The 23,371-nt window shown below is 40.1% G+C and overlaps 1 protein-coding gene across 3 annotated transcripts in view; it reads left to right on the top strand.

The window, feature by feature from the left end:
• Positions 1-23,371, top strand: part of LOC126185043 (coiled-coil domain-containing protein 177-like) — a 318,163-nt gene that overhangs the window by 127,195 nt on the left and 167,597 nt on the right. The window contains exon 1 of one of the 3 annotated variants that reach the window (XM_049927792.1): positions 5,535-5,657. The exons of the other annotated variants lie outside the window; for them this stretch is intronic. The gene's annotated coding sequence lies outside the window, so the exon portion shown is untranslated. Of the gene's footprint in view, positions 1-5,534; positions 5,658-23,371 lie in introns of those variants that run through there. 3 annotated transcript variants of the gene reach the window in all.

Below are 23,371 nucleotides of genomic sequence, written 5' to 3'. Positions count from 1 at the left end.
AGGGTAAATGAGCAACAACTCTTGGGTAAAGAAGTGGTTTAGGCAACTGAGCTGTTACTCAGGAGAAGCGGAGTCCAGGTTGCCCGTTCCCTGGAGGCCTCTAAACTCCCTTCAAGAGAATGCCGGCATGATGCTTCTGCACGGCGGCTACCACTTTATATCCTAATATTTTTCCATGTGAGTTAGTGCTCCGTCTTGAACGAACGGAATGTTGACGAGACTCTAACTGCAGTTCATCCGTCCGCTGCTCACCGACTGTATCTCAGTAAACTCCGAAAAATTTGTATCTTCAACTATATAAGTACTAAAACTCCTTCAACAGTTATTTTATGGTCTTACTTACACGGAACAACTGGTTTTCGCAGCAGTACTCGATATAGTAATTACTTAAGGCATTTAAAATTCGTGTAAACAACTACTAAGAATTTCTGTTTCTTACCATACTTCTTTCGTTTTGTTCAAGTAAAACGTCGTCAGTGACCTGGAATCAAATATATTTACAAGTTTGATTTAGTAGTAGATCTAAACACAGTTCTTTTCATAAGCTACTGAAGTGTGATTTTTTACTTAAGTATGGACGGATTTGAAATACCTTAGTAATTATACGAGGGCAGTTCAATAAGTAATGCAACACATTTTTTTTCTCGGCCAATTTTGGTTGAAAAAACCGGAAATTTCTTGTGGAATATTTTCAAACATTCCCGCTTCGTCTCATATAGTTTCATTGACTTCCGACAGGTGGCAACGCTGTACGGAGCTGTTAAAATGGCGTCTGTAACGGATGTGCGTTGCAAACAACGGGCAGTGATCGAGTTTCTTTTGGCGGAAAACCAGGGCATCTCAGATATTCATAGGCGCTTGCAGAATGTCTACGGTGATCTGGCAGTGGACAAAAGCACGGTGAGTCGTTGGGCAAAGCGTGTGTCATCATCGCCGCAAGGTCAAGCAAGACTGTCTGATGTCCCGCGTGCGGGCCGGCCGTGCACAGCTGTGACTCCTGCAATGGCGGAGCGTGCGAACACACTCGTTCGAGATGTGTTCTGAAGTGTATTGTGCTATCTTCAGAAATCGAAGAAACGACTTCAGCGTGTTCGTAGGCACAAAAATCTGAACGAACTTCTCCTTCTTCATGACAACGCAAGACCTCACACAAGTCTTCGCACCCGAGAGGAGCTCACAAAACTTCAGTGGACTGTTCTTCCTCATGCACCCTACAGCCCCGATCTCGCACCGTCGGATTTCCATATGTTTGGGCCAATGAAGGACGCAATCCATGGGAGGCACTACGCGGATGATGAAGAAGTTATTGATGCAGTACAACGTTGGCTCCAACATCGACCAGTGGAATGGTACCGTGCAGGCATACAGGCCCTCATTTCAAGGTGGCGTAAGGCCGTAGCATTGAATGGAGATTACGTTGAAAAATAGTGTTGTGTAGCTAAAAGATTGGGGAATAACCTGGTGTATTTCAATGCTGAATAAAACAACCCCTGTATCAGAAAAAAATGTGTTGCATTACTTATTGAACTGCCCTCGTACAACAACTATGGACACCGTGGTCACACAAATGAAGAACCAGATAGTAACTTGTCTGTAATTCAATTGCATGCCCCTGGAGGGAGTCCTACTTTGGCTTCAACGGCACTGACTCTGACCTCTTGGCTGCCCTGAATCTAGTTTGAATGTGTCTTGGTGTAACTTTTGGGGTATGAAGAACACCTTTTTCGGTCAAGTGGACAGGCGTTTTCCGTATACTCCAAGCTCTACAACAGAGGGAATATTGGCGAGGACCAAGACAGGGGTCGCCTCCTCTCTACGCCCTCCCCCCCCCCCTTCCCACCCCTACCCCAGGGAAAAATCTTGGCAAACTGAACTTGCATCCTGATTCCGCCAAATAGACAGATATATCAAATTCAGTATCGATATGAAGAAAGCCAGGATGTGTAGTGAATGCTTACTAGTAACGAGTGTACTTAGAGACATTTGCCATGAAATCTCAAAACTATTTCGTTATTCACCATGAAACTAAATCTATTTCGGAAGGAGACACATCAAAAGTGACGAAGGGGTTGGAAACTTTGATACGCCTCAGCAAGGAACGGAAGTATGTGGCTCATACTCTTCCACAAAACGTTGGAATGATTGAAGTGCATAAGGTACCGGTATGTTCATGGGTATATATTAAGCAACGTCATGTAAAGAAACTAATTAACCAGAAAGCTGCAATAGTAGATGATAGAAGAGTAAGATCTTCGTCTTATTCATTTAGTTTCAAAAAAGAGTTTCATATGTGCTGAAAAATGCGACTTAGAGGCTGAAAAAAAAAATACAAAATGTCGTGGAAAGTGTGAAGTTCGTCCATTAACTCTTAAACACACACTTCTTAAGAAATCTGAGAAACGCGATGATAATTTCAGTAGAAAAGGTTGCCGAACGCATCAAGGGTGTTTTGTACTCAGTATTTGCAGAAGCTGGATATTATCAAAATTGCTATGCTAAATTAGTGTCGAGCCCCTCTTCCGTTCGAAAACGAGATCGCCCTCATGATATCAACTTTGATGCTGTTTTCCAAGAAGTATGCAGCTTTGTAGATTCTTCAGAGGAATGTCAAGTTTCACTGCACGATTTATTGCAGAAAGCCAATGAACCTCTTGCAGGAGATACAGTGACCGTTAAAACTCTCAAAAACAAACTGACTGAGCACTACGGCGATAGAGTCCTGTTTGCTCCAAAAAAAGTAAAAAAAATTTAAAAAAGCGTTATTTGTTGCCACAAACCATCATAAATCGCGGTGACTTCAGTGTAATTATTGTCTGTGAATAAAAGTGTATGTCTGTTAGTCTCTTAGCGTGTTTTTTTTTCAGTTGCCTTCTTTACTATATTCTAGCAATTTTTTCTATGTATGATCCAAGTTTCGCCAAGCTATATTACAGCAGGTAGGCTAGGACACTTCGGGAACAAAGGATATTACCATCCCTCTTCACAATATACAACATCGTAAATGACATCATCGGACTTCCCTGTTCCCCCTATGACATCACGTGCTGATGCCGGACTTCTCCCAATAGCCCAGATTACGCAATGTGCAAAATAGTGGGCAACTCAAAAGTCGGTGGGAAATTCAAAATAGCTTGATTATGCTTGTGGGGGTCCACACCCCCCCCCCCCCCCCACCTCCCAATACTCATATGATATCACTGTAGAAGTAGGGCTGTTGCCTTAAGTATAAGTTGGTGGAAAATCCAAGATAGTGCATTGCCATATTGGTTGAAGAGCTATGAACGACTTCAGGTCTGATTTACAACTGGTGGAAGTAACTCACTTGTGGTAAGTATAGAATTCAAGATGGCCTCTGGGTTCCCACTCCCCCCCCCCCCCCCCCCCCCTCCTCTGATGTCATACACACTGATTCTCGTGAGTTAAAGTCCAGTTACCCTAATTTTCGATATGTTCATTTGTGCTACGCTAGGGAAGAATACGGTTGTTTGTGTATTTATTTTAAGCAAATACCACACTGGGATGAGCCCCCTTCTTTGCTCGCGCTGTTTTGCACTGTTGCCGGAGAGAGCTGGCCGGACCACAGACACTGCAGCAATAGCTGCAGTCGCCAGCTTCGGCGCAGAGCTAGCGCTAAATCTAGTTGTCTGACTGACGTTTAAAAGTGTAGGTATTCGTATTTCAACACACTTTTAATGAAGCGTGAATGTGTCCCTCCTTATAGAAAGGCTACGTGCAATCCAGATGTGTGTCTGCCTACGGTAAAATTGAATTCAAATATTCTTATAGAAAAAGACGTGTGCAGTGCAGATGTAACAGCACGTTGTAAACAGTTATGTATATGGCAGGGTAGAATGAAAGAAAACGAATGACTACACTTTATCAAACTATATTTACTTGTTTTATCTTTCTTTCGTCCAAATATATTTCAGATACTATGTTTTCTTACAAAAATCTGTATGTCTGGCATCTTGGACCATACATAATATTTTAAACAGAAAAAAAACAAGGTGCAAAAAGCAGTCTATACAATATTTTTAAAAAATAATAATTTAACAATGTGCAGAATATATACAAAAAATGTCTCACAGGTTAATATGTTTTTATCCGGTTGATGCACTTTTGTTTTTTTATTCTTCCAACAGCTTAGGATAGCAGTAGCAAAGTTTATAATGCTTTAGTACAGATGACAGGCTTATTCATCTATTTTCAGTTGATAAACTTTAACTACAATGCACATTTTCTAAACTCTCCCTGTGAGACATGACATTAAACTAAATACGATGTCTTCTGGTATTGCTAGCAACAGTGAAACTTAACCTACTATGCAGGCAATATATACAAGAAAAGACTTTTTAACGCCAAAGCTGCAAGATTTGACATACTGAAAATATTATAGGCAGGGTGTAACGGCTACAAATATAGATATTTCTATAAGTAGGACCTTGATACGTACACACATCAGTGTGTTGATTGTCTTTCCTCTGCATCGAACAGTCTTCCCGCAAACATGCCACAAACTACTCCTACACCTGTGCATAAAGACTAACCATTTTGCGTCCACATGTCCACGTCGTGACACCTGACCTTCCGACCAGGGGAAAAACATTAATGGCTTGCTCTTGCCATTTCTACAAACATTTGTTTGTATTAACTGTACGTATAGTATGATGAGTTCCTTTTTGTTTTGGAATAATGTAAATACGTAATGTGTAAGTGTTAATACAAACAAATATGCTGAAGTGATAAATGGATATTTTGTTATGTTTCCTAATAACTGTATTGCGTCACCCTAATTCAACTCCTCAATCAGAAGTGAGTTAAACATCTGAATTGAAAGTGTCCTGGAACGGAAACGGTACGTTTCCGGACATGGGTTCCTATTCAGAATATTATTTACTGATTCCCCTCTACAAATCCTAGAAAATTATAACGGGAATTTCCGAACACCCTGTATATCGTGAACACTAATGGCTCGCAACACTCACTTGGAAACCGAGTTCTCCCGAAGTTACTGTAAACCTGACGATTTCAATTCGCTCAGAACGACATATTGAGTTCTATGAGTTAAGAAGTCCTGCACCCAATCACAAAACTGGTCCGATATTCCGTAAATTCACATTTTTCTCACTAGACGACAGTGAAGAACTTACTGGAATTTCTTCAAGGAGTCAAGAAACACGGCATCTAATAGAGATGTATCCTAAATGATAAAATAGGACTGTCTCGGATAACTAGTCGATGTCTCGCTGTCGACCAATGGTAAATGTTGAATAATAATAATAATAATAATAATAATAATAATGACAAAGAAATAGCGCACTCTGAGTATTCCTGCAGGTACGTTTGCTCACTTATTGACGACCTGACGCGTCGTCACACTCCGTCGCATCTATGGAAAAAACCTGCGTGTGTTATCGCTGTTGGTGCCATTATTATTGATGGGACGACAGAATGACCCTAGCGGGCACGGATGCGGTCGCAACAGTTGCTCCCACCACGCTTCTTGCTTGGCCGCCGCGGCTGCAGTCAGGTAACGGGAACGCTTTGCTCTCGCTAGTTGGAGCAGACCAGTCTTCGCAGAGATTGCGGCGCGCTCTTCTCGCGCCTGTCTTTCCGTTTAATCCGAGAAGTCGATTCGAATGGAAATGCGTCCAGAGGTAAGGCAGTTTACAGTAATCCGATGAAATTGTGACAGTTCTTCTGTATCATCGGGCTTATCAGGCCCGTTGCTGCGACTCGTTCACGTTTGTGGCGCATTATGAAGTCCCATTAGCAAAGCCGGACGGATGATCGACATTTAGGTAAGATGGAATGTGAGAGCCCTGTTGCGCTTACTTTGTGCCGGTAATAATAGTACTGACGCTGCTGTAAATTGCATCAAATAGAATCAATATCAGTACTTAACAATCGTCAATACAAACGAAGCATTTGCCTACACGTCTGAAAGAAAGGACGCTATTGACGATTAAATACTAAAAAATTAATTCGCTGACTGCGAATTCATTGACATCAGCTGTATTAGGTATAGATCCGCTACCCAACTCTGACATGTAAAAATTTGTGTCGGATCGGCATTCGAACCCGGGTTTCCCGCTTTCCCACCTTAAACACTTGGGCTATTCATGCCGACCCAATATTTCCGTGTTTCACACTGTCTACGTCCTTAGGTCATAGTTCCCTAAATTCGTCACCTAATGCTCGCAACAGTACTTGGATTGTCGCAATAGGCAGAATGAAGCAAGGAAATCGAGATCAATGTTGCTATTTTTGTGTGCCAGCCCAGGCTTGTAATATATATACATCTGAAAGAAAGGCAGTGTTGAAATACTCGGAAATTAATTCGCAGATTACGAATGTCTTGACATCAGCTGTATTATGTATAGATCTGCTACCCAATTGTAGCGTGTGAAAATTTGTGCCAAACAGAGACTTGAACCCGAATTTCCTGATTTTCACAACCGGTCACCTTAACCACTTCGACCATTCGTGCACGCTCCTCGGACTGACTCACAGATAGCCGGAATGGTTCAGACGACCGCTAGCAATAGGCACGAACCCTGAGTTTGAGTCCCAGTCTAGCACAAGTTTTCATATGTCACATCTGAATAGTAAGAAATTCGCAGTCAGTTAAGTAATTTTGAACAGATGAAGCAATAAATCACCAAGGATTTTAACTTCAACACTAAGTTATAACTTAATTTCCGTCATTTGCTCTTAGAAAGTGTTGTGAGTTACAGGCCCTGAAAACTAAGACTAACAAATATAAAATTAAATAAAAAAAGTATATCAGAAAGCTCTTCTGATCAGAAAAATAGCTTTCCACACCACACAGAAGATCTCCAGTGTACCCTGCATTTCCTAGCACTCCTGGAAGAAGGATATCACAGGTCAATGGCGCAGTCACAGCCTTGAGGGATGTTTCCAGAACTAATCCTTTGCTCAGTGCACATTCTGCTGCAGAGTGAAAGATTCATTTTGTATATTATGTGATATTTATGTGTACACCCCCACATAATTTTTTTGTTTTCTTAATTCTTTGGTTCCTTTTGTTTATAATTTTTCTCATTATCATTCTGTAATTGCGTACTGAAATTCTGTGACCAAGAAAGCTTTGCACCACATGGTCTCATCACACCAAATACACAAATAAAACAAAAAATAAATAACTAGATTTTGCTTACTAAATTATGCTCTGATGTAACTACTTATATGAGAGAGAGAGAGATAGAGATATTATTTTAGTGAATTGTTCTGAAAGTGACTCTATATCATCACCACACTCATCAATCATCATCATCATCATCATCTTTGTGGGTTTGACATTCGCACTTCTGGATAAAGTCCTCCTTTAGACTTTTTAGCTATATACATCTGTGCTGCTGCTGCTTGCTAACCCACCTTCTGTTAAATGATGTTTCAGCTTTTTCTTATCTCTAGCAATCCAACGAAGATCTTCAATGGCCCATCTGCCATGTGTTTACCTAAATAGATTCCCTGCACACTTCCATGTCATTTTTATTACATCTTACACTCCAACCTGTTCGCTGATCCATTTGCTTGTGTTCAAATCTTTCCTAATAATTACTAACATGTACTTTTCCATTGGTTGTTAAGCAACCTTCATGTTTTAATGATCTTTGCATTAAAATTATGTATATTAATAGCACAAGTTAAACCTGAGAGTACACTCTAATTTTAAACTTTAGTTTTCAGTTGCATAGGAAGTTTACTTTTGAAAATCTTGTCAGTTAACCAAAACCATTCCAAACCATTTTCATTTTTCTTTTTACATTGCTCATCTTGTTTTTTGTCTTCAGCTGTCCTACTGATTCTGTGACTTCATTGTTAATTTGTACATTTTGTTTTCTATGTGTTAATTATGCATTATTTTAGTCTTATTGTAAATGATTATAGGTGCAGGCTTACTTTCAAAATTACCATATCCAGTTCATCCTCTTGTTCATATTTTTCTACACTAGAAGCAAACAGTGCAATGACATCAACAAAACAAAGGCTGATCAGATATATTCCATATTCCATTAACACATATTTCTCCATCACTTTCACAGTTTAAAGATACGAATATTTCCTGTAGGGCTGCAGGGAATAGTTTTATAGACATGATATCGCCTTGCTTGGCTCCTCTTTCATTTCATTTCTGAATTTCTTACTACCTGGATGAAGTGTAATGGAAGCAGTAGCATTGTTATATACAGGGTGTTTCACAGTTCCTATTACAGGCTTCCAGTGGTTGTAGAGGGGGCTTAGTAAATAAAGCTTTGCTAAGGAATCCACGTCTGGAAATGTACCATTTGGATGTAAAATAAGTTTGAACAGTGGTCCAAATTTGAGAGTCTGGTACATCCGTCAAGAATCACACTCAACCCTCTTATTTATTAATGTACCAGGTTCTCACAGCCATTGTTGTAGCTGGACGGCAGTAGTATTTAATATTATAATTATGACAAGGACTGATGTCAGCTTCCCCATCTCAGTTTGTGTGCATACCGTGAAGCAGGCCATTTGAAAGTGACTGATTTTCAGACTTATTTGATACCCAAATGGTGCATTTCCATGCATGGGTTACTTACCAAAACGTTGTTTATTATGTCCACTCTACAACACCTAGAAGCCTGTGATAGTAACTGTGAAATACTCTGTATATTCTTCACTGGCTAGTAACATGAGTTGAATCAATACCTTGTTTCTCATTGTCAGAACAAATTTTGCTGAAACCAAGCTTTTCACAATCTGTGAGTCCCAGGACAAGTAATATTAATACTCATAGCCCATTTTGTGACTTTCTTCATGACATTGTTTAGTATCTACTTCTTAAGCCAGCTTGTTCATTCCCTGATTAGGATTAATGTTTTTGTATGCAGTTGTCAATAAATTTAACTTTTTTATTTTTTTAATTTTTTTTAAAAATTAGAGTTGAATGCCAAACAGCCATAATGAATATATTGTGCATTACAGAGAGGAATCTAAGAAATCTGTAGTCTTGTCAGTTCCTTTGCTAGTGAAATAGAGTACTTACAGTGTGATTCCAGTTTTTGGGTCTTGTCTTCTTCTAGAGACATCCTGTAAACAATTTTGTGAGTTTCTTTTGTATTGCTTTGGCTCTAGCTTTAACAAAGTCTATTCAGACATGATCATCTCCAGGTAGCTTTCTTACCTTCGTGTCTAGGATGGCTCAGTGTGCACACCATCTGACATTACTTCTGAAACATCATTATTTTTTTAATCAAATATCTGTATTTCTTATGCATTTCTTGAATTGTATAAATATTTAAAGAAATCTTGGGATGCTTGTACTATTTTCTGCCTGTTATTAGCTACCATGTCATCTGTCATATTTACTGATGGAATGTGGTATCTACCTAACAAATGTTTCTACACACATGCACACACACCTGTACAGTTACATTATGCCAGCTGAATAAACATTGCTAAGATTGTGATTTTGCTGGGGTTGTGTCAGATGGAGAGGGAAAGGGCAGCAAAAAGGTGGGAGGACTGGAGAAGAGTGGCTGATGGTTTGGATAGTGGCAGCAGGTGTATCAAGTAGGAATGCAGGAGGGAAAAGCAGCAGGTGCACAGGATAGGAATGTGACACACGGGGACCAATACTGATGAGTTCGTATGTTGCACATCGACGATGACATGGGGGGTGGATTGGGAATGGGTGACATAATAGAGGAAAGGTAGACTCCCGTACAGTCTGGCCACTCATGACGGTGCATCTGCAGTGGTGAGAATTCCTTTGTTCAGTATGCTAAAGATCTCACTAAGGCCTTCACAGACAGGCACTGTCTCCCAAACCTAGTCTGCAGACAGATTTCCCTTGCCATATCCTCACATACCCCTAATCCTCACATGACCCCCAAGAACCATTTTCAAAGAATCAAATATCTCAAACTGGAACAATTGAACCATGTTCTTCACCGGGACTCTGACTAACATCTGCCCCGAAATGAGGATGATTGTACACATAATCCCTCCCACCCCTTCTACAGCGGTATTCTGACATCCACTCAATCTACAGAATATCCTAGTCCACCCTATACAACACTCACTCCCAGCCCTTTCCACATGGGTCATATCCCTCTGGAAGACCAAGACGCAAGACATGGCGCAGCACAGCCTACTCTGTTCTGTCACAGGCTTACCCTATCCTATCAGAGGCAGAGCCACCTGTGAAAGAATTTGTGTCATATAACAGCTCTCTTGTAATATCTGTACAGAATTTTATGTGGACATGACCACCAACCAATTGTCCACCTGAACAAATAGCCACCACCAAACTGTGGACAAGGCCAGAGTTGACAACCCAGTGGCAGAACATGCAACTTAGCACAAAATGCTCTATTTTAATGGCTGCTTCACAACCTGTGCTATCTGTAGCCTTCCTCCCAGCATCAGCTCTTCTGAACTACATTGATGGGAGATATACTTACAGGAAACCCTTTGTTCCTATAATCCTCCTGGCCTCAATCTCCAGTAACACTTTACCACACACCCACCTCCACCTTGCCTCAGGACACTAATTTCATTTATCTTGCACCCACAGATCCTTCTCCATGGTCTCCCTTCCTCTGTTCTGTCAGTCCCATCCAATCCACTCTTGTGTCATCTTCATTTTGTACTTCATGAACTTACTGGTGCAGGTGCCTGTGTGTCAAATTCCTATTTCATGCACCTGCTGCCTACCCTTCCTGCATTCCTATCCCGTACATCTGCTGCCTACTTCTGAGCCATCAGCCACCCTTCCCTAATCCTCTCTCCTGCTCCCTGCTTCCTTTTTCCTCAAACCCACTACACCTGACACAACAATCCAACAAAATGAAATAGAGTCATACCAAATTTTCATTGCATCTTCTTCTCACACCTTCTCAAAGACACTTCTTCAGTTTTATTTAATACAGCATATTGTATCATGTTCCTCTTATTATATGCTTGATACTCTCATCCATTCTTTAATAGCTGTCTTTTACCATTTGAGATTTTCTTTTCTAACTTTCGTTTCTGCCACTTTTTCTGTTTGCATAAGTACCTATACTAAATAATATCCATATGCATCTAAACCTTTACATCCTTCATTTTTTTATGATACTGAACTTGTCACTTAATATAGCCTGGTATCCCTCCTCAAATTTTAGTACATTCTCATAATCTATATTTTTGAGTTCCTGTCTGAGTCTGTTTCTTTCTGGTTCTTTCTCTACTTTTATTCTGGACTTATGAGTTTATCACTTGCAATCTGAAAGTGGTGTAGAACTGCTGCATCCTATACAATTTCTTTCTTCTTGGGTAACATACTGTCAATTCAGTTTCAACTTGGGTCATTGGTGATATCAAATCTGAAGTTTCCCGATGAGAAATTCTTCTTTAATTTTTGCCCTAATTTCACATGATTTTGTATATTATAGTGATAAATGACTGGTAGTGTGTTTTCTAAGGTTACTGTGAGATTTAAATAGGCTCAATAAACATCCTGCAGCTTTAACTTTCATTGCAGGGTACACATATGTAGTTTTAGGTATTTTGTTGCATTATGGAATTTTGCCACACAGTTTTGTTGTTGGAAATTATTTACCTACTGTTCTTCTCCCCATTGCCAATGAAGTACTGATGATGAAAATTTTCATCCCCTTCTAGAATTAGCCATAGCTGCTTCTGAATTGATCACACATTAACAACTTCAGCTACAGAGGCAGATTCATTGACCCCCGACTCACACACTGCTTTAATTTTTTCCAAAATGAGTGTTTTCTGTAGTGATAGCTCGTGTTTGTGGCCTAATCGATAACATTCCTAAAGATCTTACAACCTTTCTTGCTCATGTGGCTTTATTGTAGTAAAAGTTTGTGTACATGTCTAACTTGTATTTGTGTTGTTGTTCTGGCTTTCCCAACTGTTGCTATCTTTCACCAGTGCAGCTGCCCTATTTGTTTCTTTGAAAGTAGCTCCCCATTAAAATATGAAAAATCAACCAAAAAATTGTATGTTTACACCATGTAAACAAGTGTAAATTTTATGTGTACACCATGTAAGCCAGTGTATATTAAATGAAAACCTCTGACACTAATGAAACAAAGTGCTCTTACAAGGAAACTAACATGTCTCCATCAGTCACTGAACCTGGACTGCTTCTCTCAGTTTTGTTGAAGTTATGATTGTACTGGAGAGAATTAAACAAGCCTGAAGTGAAGTGTTAATAGAGATAAATAAAGACATCTACTGTAAGAACAAGTTGGCTGCTGGTTGTGAATGTTTAAGGTTTGTCACTAATAGCCTTTTAACATTACGACATAAAACTGAAATTTATCTTTCAGAATACAGAGTGGTATTTGACCAATAGATAAAATTGTGTTGTCAATCTTGAAATAATTTCTTTTCTCATATATTTACAGAATGACTGTGGGGTTACTTTAAAACCACTAGATGTTATTAACAACCAACACAATTAGAGAGTAACTGTATCCTGAGTGTACAACAAGAACTCTTTCTGTAGTTATTCATTATGCTTTTGAGTTAAATTACTGACTTATGGGCTTGTTCACCATTTTTTCTATTGTCTTGCACAGTTCATGTTTCAGTGTAAATGCCTATCATTGTTAATGCCTGTATCTCATGAAATAGCAACCCACTGGTAACACATTTCTCAGAGTGCCTATCAGCTGAGGAAAAACCTGTGAAAATGTTATATGTAATATGCAGCTGCTTACGTGCAAGTGAAATGGGTGACTGATAGAAATAAAGTTAAATAGAAAAAGGGGAAGTCCAGAATCAGGCTGCTGCTATGGTCGCAGGTTCGAATCCTGTCTCGGGCATGAATGTGTGTGATGTCCTTAGGTTAGTTAGGTTAAAGTAGTTCTAAGTCTAGGGGGCTGATCACCTCAGATGTTAAGTCCCATAGTGCTTAGAGCCATTTGAACAATTTTTTTGTCCAGTATAAAAGTTAATGCACGGTATTATTTTTATATTTCTGTAGCAGGTAGAGGCTGAAATAGTTATCAACTGGCAGACTAAAATAGTCTCCATTTAATAATACTGCAGAGTCAAAAATTTGTGTGCACTATTCTTCAAAATTTCTTTGAAACATTCTGTAGCTTTTGTGCACTGGCTAGCTCTGCCATTACTCTCTGAAATGTTGTATGCAATGGAACATGGAGATTTTAGCTTAACTGCTCAGATTATGAGAATGGCTTAAATTGTTCCAAGAAAAGACCTGAACCTTGAGATATGCTCTTTGCTGTTGGGAGTGTGTGGCTGTTAAGGTCAGTAATTTGCTAGTGGGCAACATGTGTAGCATCTGCCACATTACAGTTCTGTCAGGCTAGTCCAAATAAGGAGAACTCTGCCTGGATTGACCATTATTTCACCAGATAATCATGGAACTTCTGTGGATAATTCTTCCTCTAAGAAAAATACTCTCAAAAGTCCAGGTGGGCTATTAGGCAGTATGTACAGCCAGACAACCCAAACATCTCATGCAGCTAGTCCTCCAAAGAAGACTAGCAAAAATAATTCTGTTGAAATTGTAACAGGCCACATTTTGTGGTAAACTATATTTTATTACCATCAAATGAGTTGAAAGTAATTAGGTAAACAGCCAACATCCTATATACATAAAGCTCTGTAATATAATTTAGAAGTACTGAAATCAACAAAAAGTCTACAGAATCATGCCATTCCACTCAATACATTTAGAGTTTATTAGGTAGCGAAAGCTCTTAGATGTGAAATGACACAAAACCTAATGAGTAGTATGTCATAAATAAAGAAATGCACACTCCAGCCGACCATGGAAAATGCTTTATGAGTTGCATAGATGTAATGGATATTGATATGAGAGAGTGATGGGAGGAGCAAGGAAATGACAAAGTGATAGAAGGAATATTATGAAAAGAATGAATTGTGAGTTTGAGAATACTGCTGCCTCTATACTCAGCTGGAATACTTACACGTTGGATTCATTCACTTGAAAATAACACCATGTATTCCCATGGCATTGTGTTACATCAACTGTCAACAGTCTGGCCACACCAACATGTTTTGTAAGTGTCAATCAATGTGTTGGAGATGTGGTTCACCTGCACATGAATTAAATGTCATTTGTGTGACAAAATCTGTATGTTTTTAACAGATTGCCAACAGACATGGGGCTGGAAAGTGGGAATTCCATGTTATAAAGATAAAGTAAAAGAATACATTATGAGCCACTCCTATAATTTTTAATATAATACTTTTTTTAAATAATGTATGCCCTTGGGGATGTGAATTCTGGTTAACAATAATGTTCATATTAAACGGATTTTAACTATTCCAATATGTATGCTGCTGATGCATCCTCTGGTATCAGTAAAGTTACATAAATCCTTAACATGTAATAGGAGATAAAAACAGGTCTAGCTGATGATGTGTGAATGTATAAAATGATTATCAGCTTCTTAAAAGCCCTCCAGAGAGAATGGAACTGAGACTCTTCAGTCCCATATCTTCACAGGGTCAGTATGTTAACCTGGATTTGGCAATGTTAATGATTAAGGGTGGTGAGTTCCCCTTCCTGTTATCATAAGGAAATAGAGGTTATGATGGGTATACCACATATTTAAGGCAACATGGTCTTCAGCATTTATAAACTCATTCACAATAACTGTCAAACAACCTGTTATAATCCTAACTTTAGGCCACTATGTTTATCGAGTATAAATAACTCCTGTAACTGCAACATAAATTTTCAGGTAGCCAATGAACCAGACAGTAATAGTTCTTGGCGAAATAATTATCTAAGCCATAAAGAGAGATTATTATCAGATCATTAAAGAGTAGTAGAATAAAATCCAAGTGTCACTAACACGTATTTCATAATTGAAGTTCCATATAAGCTAGCAATCAATGAAACATGCAAGTTCAGGATTTGTAGCCCTATACAAACAGTAAACACTCATGGCACTGCAGAATCCACAGGTAGAGGTGAGATGGATAACAGTAACTGAGGCAGAGACCACGTTTAATTTTGGCTCACTACAGATGCTCATATGACGGGCCTGCGATATCAGCCTTGTTTTCACTGGATGCTCTCTCATCAGATGTGTGTGACGTTACACATATTGATACGCCTGTATCATCCATCTGCACATCTGGTGGTGTTACTAAATCCCTCCTCTCTTGAAACAGTACATAGGGCTCATACCTACCTGCCAGTGTGGGAGGAAGATGATGCAGTGGTTGCAGCCAGGAGACAGACAATGCCACAGTTACAGGGTGTGGTAAGATGTCCAGGGCCACTGGGTATCTTCAGTGCTGAATCTGGAGCTTCATGCTTTGGCCTGGAGAGTTCTGAGACTGGAGATGTCTCTGCGAGACTTGGGGGTAGTCAGTGAACCAACTGTTGGCGAATCCGGATCGACGTGTGTAAGTGTGTCCCACAGCTCACAGAAGGAAGGACCAGGTGGCCACCCTCAGAGACCTAGGAGTGGAGGGAATTAGCTCTGGCTGTGATAGTAGAAATGGTTGACTACCTGACAAGGGAGGCCACTGATCAGGTCCCGCAACTTATGAGATGGTTGCCAGGCCATTTCAGCATCCCATGTGGTGTAGCCATCAACAGCACCTGGCACCCCTGTTGTTCCATACCTGTTGTTCCCCAGATCCACCTTGGACTCTATGCAAATGTGTGTGCCCACATCAAGGCATCCATACAGAATGGTGTGGCTGTATCTGCTTTGTGCTTTAGGGGTAGTTATAAGTTCCGAGGCATCTGGTGAGAGTGCTGATGAAGAAGTTCCACTCTACTTTGACCCTGACAGATATGGACCTGTAAGAATCTAGGAAGGAGTTTGTCACTGAAGCCAAGTTATCAGACCACAAAGCTTTCTGGATTTTCGCCTTAAAAGTGCATATGGACTGTTCTGCCAGCCTATTTGAGGCAGGAGGGAAACGTGGTATGTTTAGATGTATTGGAACATTGACAGTGCAAAACCTTTTGAAGTCACCTGCATTGCGAGGATCCCACCATGACTGCTATTGTTGTCAGCTGGAGGCAGACAGCATACGGGAAGTGGGAGGAGGAGTCCATGATGGTTAACCTCATAGACCCCAGAAAAGTGCTTACACAATTCACATGAACTTGGTCCTATGGCTATGTTGGTGCAGGTGAGAATGACCAGAGTGAGGCTTGTTCATGTGCCTGGCAAATGGTACGCTGTCACTCCACCCATGCGACATTGTCATCCATATAAGGCCAGTAGACATAGTGACATGATGATTGCCTCATCCTAAAAATCCCCCAGTGGGATTGATGAATGAGCTGAAACACCCAATGCCACAGAGATGATGGTACCACTGCATGGCACTGTTTGATGAATGAGCTGAAACACCCAATGCCACAGAGATGATGGTACCACTGCATGGCACCGGTTTTCATCTTCTGTAAGGAGCGTAACACCTGCTGAACCTGAAGTTGTTGCTGCCCATGAAAAAAACAATGAAATATGGTGGATTTGTACTGGAGAGCTAGGGAGGCCAACCTGATCAGACATACTGCAGGATTCATGGCAAAGTCCCAGGAATTTATAGGGAAGTCATTGAGCTATTGCTCTAGATGACTGTCCACCTGTAAACATACTATTTCCCTGCAAGTCTTTAAAGAATTTAGGCACAGACACATTCTGAATAGCCAGTACATATTCTGAAGTAGACCAAAGGCTGAGGATATAATCTAAATAAGGGACAGATGGTTCGAAGAAGGTGCATCTGGAAAAGTTACACCTCAGGCCTTTCTATACAAAGGCCACAAAAACCAGATGTAGGCTGTGCAAACGTTGTCTGCTGTACAGCCAGTAACCAGAATATCATCAAGGTAATTTATGCAAAAGATAAATTAAAACAATTATCTGTAACAGTCATTTTTATTTTCTCTCATAATGCTTTTCAGGGGTTTACATCCTCATCTTCAGGTGGATCACAAAATGTTTTTGTTCACTGGATATAGCAAGTTGTCTGCCTGAACATAATTTCAATAAAAATAAGGTAGAAATTTTTATCATAATATGGCACTGGAATTATAAATTTTAAATGTCATGCAGTTTCCGAACCACAGTCCAACATGAGTAACAAGGTAATTCACACAATGGAATTCTTGCAATAGTCTTTTCAAGAAACCTTTGGAATGTATCGGGGGCATTATCCGTGCCAAAAGGTAGCCTGTTATATAGATATAGTCCATATGCCATGTTTATGATTAAACTCTTCCATGGGTGTTCATCAAGAGGCAACTGAAAATATGGCTCTGCAAGATCTGTTTTAGAGAATAATTTACCTCCTGGAAGTTTAGAAGAGAGGAAAAGGAGCATTAGTGATTTAATTAAGTCTTCACACAATCAAAGAGAGCCCCCATTTTTTCTGACTGTCACTGATGGCAAAGCCCACACCCTGTAGGACACAGGGGATAAAGCTTGTTGTTCTTCTAGTTGATATTTTTCAATCTTAACCTCATCCTTAATGGTAAACAGAATTGGCAGAGCTTTGCAAAATCTGAGGCTTACTGTTAGCTTTAAGACAATAAGTGCCTGAAAGTCGACTGATTTCCCTAAACCGAGTTCAAACAGTGGCACAAATTGCATACAAAGCATTTTGATGGAAACACACAGTACTGACAAACTGAAGGAGTATACAGCATAATGTAATAAAACTCCAAAAGAGGAATACATTCTTGCTGACAGATCTGTCACAGCCAAAAATGACTAGCCTAGAACACCTGATTATAGGTGACCATCAGTTGCACACAACCTACAAGTGGAACCTCACAGTGAGCTTACACTCCTAACTTTGACTGCACTTCATTTAGTGAGGGAGTGCCTACACTACAATATGTGTATTAGTTCATAACTGAGACTGATTCACTGCTATCAAAAGGAAAAGTCATCAGAATGGCTTGCAGTGTTGCCTGTAACAAAGTTTTACACCTTGCCAGTAATTGACCACTATCTGAAATATTAGTAATTTGCATCATAAGGGGCAGGTACCTGGTGCTTGTTGAACTGTGATGTACTTCAACATTGTGATTTTTATGTAAACAATTGTAACACGTGTCATTATAATGTGGGCATTCTCATCTTGGATGCTTGGAAAAACAATCTGGGGGACTTTGAAACAAAGTATATTACCACAAACAATGCCTGGTGCAAAAACAGGGTTGTGGAGAGCACAATCCGGTTCTGTTGCTGAATGGAACTTGTGTAACACTTTAGAATATGTGACAGAAACCCACTGTGTTGTACCACTGCAGCTCTGGGCCACCTGTGAAATGTCAAACGCTGCCAAAAAAGCTGTTGTGCCACTCTTGATACTTCAGTTACACACGCAATTCTCAGCACTTCAGCCCAGGAGGTGTGCAACTGTCTTAAGGCCTGCATGTGGGCCTCCTTATCCAGGGCTTAAGGAATTACTACATAAAAAATTAAACTGTCCATGTATGATTTACCACACTCAGTTGTGAATTTACACTTTCAGCTCAGTCTCTGTATTTCAACAATCCAAGCTGTATAACTTACAGTTTCTGACTTGCAATGTTGTAAGAGTTCTAGCCAGTACAACATACATCTTTTGGAAAAAAGTGCAGACAATAAAGAGAATATGTTAGAGAATTGCTACACTGATCCTTTGAACAACAGGATTAATTTTTGAATCAAGGAATATAACTCAGTAATAGTAGACAGCAAAAAGGCTCATTGGCAATCCAGGCATTTAACCTTGCATGCCTGAAAATGCAATGCAAGCCATATTTGATATACAACAGCTGTTCAAAAAGTATCCAACTTTTATTTATAAAATCAATCTTTATTCAGATACCATTGTTTAATGCCAATCACCTTCAGGGTAGTCCCCTTCAGCTTCTACACACCTCTCCCAATGCTGATGCTACTGCTGGAAGCATCACTGGATAGCCTAATTTGATATGGTGTGTAGCTACCCCATTGAATTCTGCATAATGTCTTCCTTGTTCTGAAGTCTGGTCCCTTTCAGAGTCTTTTCAGTTTAGAGAAAAGCCAGAAGAGACTTAGTGCTAGGTCAGAGGAATACAGAGGGTGACAAACCACATCCAATTTGTGTGTGGCAAACAACTCAGGATCAATTGAGAATGTTGAATTGGTGTGTTATCATTACGAAGGTGCCAACTGCTCGCTGCCCACAAATGCGGCCATTTGCATATCACTGCTTCACAAAGGCAACACAGATCCTTTTGGTAGCACTCCTTCTACACATTAGTACCTTCTGGGGCATACTTGTGATGGACCACGACATTGTAGTAAAAAAAGATGGTCAGCAGGACTTCCACATTGCTGCGGACCTGCCTTGTTATTTTGGGTGTGGGGGATGAGGGATGCTTCCATTGCCATGGCTAGAACTTTGTTTCTCAGTTGTACCCAGAAACCCAGGACTCATGACCAGTGATCACTGTGTTAAGAAAGTTGGGATTACTGTTCATCCTGCATTTCCTGCACAATCTTCAAATGAATTTGCTTCTGCTCAATTGTTAGCAACTGTGGCACAAATTTTGCTGAGATTCTCCTGAGGTCCAAATGTTCCCTTAAAATGGTATGAATGAATCCTATACTAACTTTAACCTTGTCTGCAAGTTCTCCAATTGTGATTTATTTACCCTGCATCACCAGGCTCTTACATGACCAAAAACAATCTCATTTGCAGATATTGAAGGCCTGCATGAACATACTTCACTCTTTACTGATGAGTGCTCATCTTTGAAGCAGTTGTACTACTCATTTATCTATGTGATACCAATTACTTCATCCCCAAACACTTGTCAAATCTTGCAGATTGTTTCAACTTGAGAATTGCCAAGCTTAAAACAAAATTTGATGCAATAACGTTGTTTCACTTTTTCTATCATTTTGCCCACAACACAAAATCCAATGACTATGATTTATGCATGTTCATATGTAAATGGGTAACAAGCAACTGGTTGTTTCCACAGCTGTGAAAACAGTAAGACATGTGCACTATATATGCCTACAAACTTAGTGAATGTGCATGGCCTAATACCATTCTTGGTTTCTACCATCAAAAATAAGGTCAGATAATTTTTGAACAGTGCTTGTGCTTCCCAGCTAATTGTTTGTTTATTTATCGATTCATTCATCCATCCATCCAACAAATCTTTCCATATTTTGGGACACAGAACAAACATGAGACAAAACATTAACACAACACAATAAAAATACACCGTTATTTCAGTAGATACATAAATTTTAGCTTTATCCACAAAAGAGCTTGCACTATTTGCAGTAATTGCACTGTCTTGTGTCAAGTCTCATGTACCTCAAATGTTCTAAGAATTCTGCTACTGAATAGAATAAATGATCTAATAAGAATGCCCTTAGGGCTTTACAAAAGTGTGTGGATGATGATAAGATTTTTACCTAATGTGGAAGACTATTGGAAATTTGTATATCACTGTTTATTGTGATAATTTTGTACCCTGATTTCCTTACTGACTGGACATTACACTTTTCCTTTTGTGCTGTATCATGCTCATGGATATTAAAAGTTCCATTTTTTTCTCAAATTCATTCTAACATATGTACAGATTTCTAGTATGTACATACAGAGAAATGGAAGGATCGATGACTTTTAAAGAGGGGTTTGCAAGAACCTGTCTGTCAGGCATGTTGCATTGCTCTTACAGTTCTTTGTTAGGTTAAAAAAATGAGTGAACTAGGTGCTATATTACCCAGGATATAATTCCATACAATACGATGCTGTGAAATCGAGCAAAGAGGGTAGTTTTGACAGTGCTAGAACTTACTTCACCAGAGGGTAATCATAGACTATAACATTTTTATTCAATGTTCCATTTATTTTGTTTATATGTGCACACCATTTGAACTTATTTTGAAGCTAAATGCCTAAATGCTTTTTCTAGAGAAGATGAAATTTTGTTGAAGTTTATCATCACAATGGTGTTGCATGCATCACCTTTTCGACAGAAATTTAGGAATGTTGATTTCTCAGTGGTTGTCAGTAGTTTATTCCCCTCAAATCATCTGTTTAGCTGTGCTGTAGTTTTATTTATAGCTGCTTGTAGCTGACTTGGGGTATTTCCTATAATAAGTTTGTTTGTGACTCAATATTTAGGTATAAATTGTTTATATACAGGAGAAAGAGGATTGGGCCAAGAAGAATCCCTGGGGGACTCTATTCTCTCTCTCTTTTTTTTTTTTAAAAAAGAATAATGAATAATTTCACTGAAGAGCCAGAGAAACTGGTACACCTGCCTAATATTGTGTAGGGTCCCTGCGAGCATGCAGAAGTGCCGCAACATTATGTGGCATGGACTCAACTAATGTCTGTAGTAGTGCTGGAAGGAATTGACACCATGAATCTTGCAGGTCTGTCCATAAATCCATAAGGGTATGAGGGGTTGGAGATCTCTTTTGAACAGCGCGTTTCAAGGCATCCTAGATATGTTCAATAATGTTCATGCCTAGTGAGTTTGGTGGCCAGCGGAAGTGTTTAAACTCAGAAGAAGGTTCTTGGAGCCACTCTGTAGCAATTCTAGACATGTGGGTTGTTGCATTGTCCTGCTGGAATTGCCCAAGTCCGACAGAAAGCACAATGGACATGAATGGATGCAGTTGACGAGACAAGATGCTTACATACGTGTCACCTGTCAGAGTTGTATCTACACATATCAGTGGTCCCAATCACTCCAACTGCACATGCCCCACACCATTAAAGAGCCTCCACCAGCTTGAACAGTCCTCTGCTGACATGCAGGGTCCATGGATTCATGAGGTTGTCTCCATACCTGTACACACCCATCCGCTCGATTCAATTTCGAATGAGACTCGTCCAACCAGGCAATGTGTTTCCAGTCATTAACAGTCCAATGTCAGTGATGACTGGCCCAGGAAAGGTGTAAAGCTTTGTGTCATGCAGTCATCAATGGTACTTGAGTGGGCCTTTGGCTCCAAAAGGCAATATCGATGATGTTTCGTTGAATGGTTCGCACACTGACACTTGTTGATGGCCCAGCATTGAAATCTACAGCAATTTGCAGAAGAGTTGCACTTCTGTCACGTTGAACAATTCTCTTCAGTGATCATTGGTCCTGTTCTTGCAGAATCTTTCTCCGGCCGCAGCGATGTCAGAGGTTTGATGTTTTATTGGATTCCTGATATCCACAGTACACTTGTAAAATGGTTGTATGGGAAAATCCCCATTTTTGCTACCTCAGAGATGCTGTGTCCCATTGCTCATGTGCCAACTATAACACCATGTTCAAACTCACTTGAATCTTGATAACTTGCATTGCCATTCTGCCGACCTCAGTGCCAGGTTCTTCCTTTTTATATACACTATGTGATCAAAAGTATTCAGAAACCTGGCTGAAAATGACTTACAAGTTTGTGGCACCCTCCCATCGGTAATGCTGGAACTCAATATGTTGTTGGCCCACCCTTACCCCTGATGACAGCTTCCACTCTTGCAGGCATATGTTCAGTGAAGTGCTGGAAGGTTTCTTGGGGAATGGCAGCCCATTCTTCACAGAGTCCTGCACTGGGGAGAGGTATAGATGTCGGTCAGTGAGGCCTGGCATGAAGTCGGCTTTCCAAAACATCCCAAAGGTGTTCTATAGGATTCAGGTCAGGACTCTGTGCAGGCCAGTCCATCACAGGGATGTTACTGTCGTGTAACCACTCCACCATAGACCGTGCATTATGAACAGGTGCTCGATCATGTTGAAAGATGCAATTGCCATCCTGAAATTGCTCTTCAACAGTGGGAAGTGGGAATCAAGAAGGTGCTTAAAAATTCAATGTAGGCCTGTGCTGTGATAGTGCCATGCAAAACAACAGGGGGTGCCAGAGCCCTCCATGAAAAACACGACCACACCATAACACCACTGCCTCCGAATTTTACTGTTGGCACTACACAAACTGGCAGATTACATTCACCGTGCATTCGCCATACCCATACCCTGCCATCAGATCGTCACATTGTGTACCTGATTTGTCACTCCACACAATGTTTTTCCACTGCTGAGTTGTCCAATGTTTACGCTCTTTACACCAAGCGAGGTGTCGTTTGGCATTTACCGGCATGATGGTGGCTTATGAGCAACCACTCAACCATGAAATCCAAGTTTTCTCACCTCTCACCTAACTTTCATAGTACTTGCAGTGGATTCTGATGCAGTTTGGAATTCCTGTATGTTGGTCGGGATAGATGTCTGCCTATTTACACATTACGACCCTCTTCAACTGTCGGCATTCTCTGTCAGTCAACAAACAAGGTCGGCCTGTATTCTTTTGTGCTATATGTGTCCCTTCACATTTCCAGT

The sequence above is a fragment of the Schistocerca cancellata genome, chromosome 4 (genome assembly GCF_023864275.1).
Source record: "Schistocerca cancellata isolate TAMUIC-IGC-003103 chromosome 4, iqSchCanc2.1, whole genome shotgun sequence".
Classification (NCBI taxonomy): Eukaryota; Metazoa; Arthropoda; class Insecta; order Orthoptera; family Acrididae; genus Schistocerca; species Schistocerca cancellata.
The sequence above is the reverse complement of the archived record's forward strand: the minus strand, read 5'-3'. Positions and strand labels throughout refer to the sequence as shown.